Below are 2,120 nucleotides of genomic sequence, written 5' to 3' on the forward strand. Positions count from 1 at the left end.
TCTATTTAGCATGCTAGGATTCCATTAAAATCATCTTTAGAGTATAAGAACTTAACCCTAAAGATCTACCATTAAAACTTCAAGAAGCTTACCTCTCTAGGTTTGCTCCAAGGTGATGAAGAAGATAATGGAGGGAAGCTCTCCACTTGCTTCACCTTCTTTCCCCTTTCTTCTTCTTCTTTCTCTTCTTCTTCTTCTCTTCTCCTTTCCTTTCTAGAGAGAGAGAGAGAGGAGGCTTTGGTGTGATACGGTGAGGGAGAGGGAGAGAGAGAGGTTCTAATCCTCTCTTTACTCATAACCCATGCACAAAATGCCAATAAGTCCCTCAACAATGCTTCTCTCGCAACAACCCGAACTGGGCATTTTCGGGGTTCGGGGACCGGTCCTTGCGATGAGAGACCGGTTCCTGAGAGACCGGTCCTTGACTTAGAGACCGGTCCCCGAAGGTCCAGAAATCAGCCTTCAAGGACTTAGCCTAATTTTTAGCTTTTTCACCGTTTTCGCTTCGTTTTCACTTGTTTTCGCTCGTTTGACATCCGATTCATTTCAAATCGAACCGAGACTCTCCAAACATGTTTTCAAGCATGTTTTCATCGTCTTTTCATCCACGCTAATGCCGGATTTAATTCACGGTCCAACATAGCCTTTCGGCTCCGTTTTCGCGCCCTATGCGCACCGAAGCACCCGAATGCTCCTGAACTTCGCCGGGACGATTCCAATGGCTTTCTAAGCTAACTTACATCGTAACTTCGTGAATTTAGAAGTTCGGTATATTACATTCTCCACCCCCTAAAAGAATTTCGTCTGCGAAATTCAAACCACAACTCAATTCAGCTCCTCGAGTAATTGAGGGCACCAATACGCTTTCCACTTCGGAATGGCTTTACACTCCTTGGAACTATCCAAGAGGACTACCACGGAGTTCATGATACTAAATGCATCCAAATTTGCAAGGCGCATCTCACAAAGTGCATTAGGGTATCCATCACTCTTGGTGGCGGCGCAAGTCGAAACTCAACGACTTCACGCGCTCCAATACCACTTGTCACTTGGCATACAAGAACTCTTCTTCGCATTTACTTTCCCCTCAGGGAATACACTCCGAGTCTATCTCCAACATTGCTTAAAAGCAACATCACTAGTGCATCGCTTCACCGCGAGTGCTCTAATTCCGCACCGATCTTTCGCTCTAACATGAGCCACCTCGGCACATCCCAAATCCAATCCTCAAACTCCACGTGCTTCTCACAAGTTCAAGGTCTCACCACGAGCACTTTGTCTTCTAATACCATATGCCATGGCCAACGTCTTATTACTTTCGCAAAGAGCTCACATGAACACGTCATTCGTGAACTCAAATCAAACTCCCCGATAAGGCTATTCGCCAAATCACTTTCCTCAACTTTCCACAGGTGAGCCAAAGGCCACCCATACTACGTAGGCCTACAGCCTAATCCCGTCTCAATACTCGACGTCCCTCGCTCGCAAGCGTAGACCCAATCATCGTTGGGGCGCAATTCTCACTGGGGAATTCGCACACACTCCAACTAGGAGCAACTAAAATCCCAAACCGTTACATATTCCCGGTTTGGGTCACACTCGTTCTCTCAGTATACTATCAATCGCACTACACGCTCTATAGCACAATACGTACCACTATCGGCTCTTATGCACCTAGTGCGAGCCACCAGCCCCACGAGTGATCCGTGGCACGCTTCACACCTAGCAATGCTCAGGTGCTACTGCCAACACACTCATTTGGCTGAACTAAATCCGCACTCCACGAGTAACTATACTCGTGTATCGCACGCCTCTAAAGCGCTCCACACTATGTCCAGCATTAGGCAACTCTTGCCTATGCACACCGGCCACACGAGCATGGCTCACTTACCTCGATTCGAGGTACTACTAGGCAAAAGCGCCAGTAGTTGGCAACAAACCGTTCCATCGGAGCAACATCCGGAATACTCGAACCATTCAAGTGTCCATAAGTGTCACGTCACAACTCTCGCAATCAGCTATACATTGCTCTGCGAGTTAGTCCGTCACTCCTATCTCTACTGTGAATCTCATCATTAGACCATCACTAGCAACTTGCTAGTGCCATCCAGTTCTCTACC

The sequence above is a fragment of the Ananas comosus genome, unplaced genomic scaffold, assembly GCF_001540865.1.
Source record: "Ananas comosus cultivar F153 unplaced genomic scaffold, ASM154086v1, whole genome shotgun sequence".
Classification (NCBI taxonomy): Eukaryota; Viridiplantae; Streptophyta; class Magnoliopsida; order Poales; family Bromeliaceae; genus Ananas; species Ananas comosus.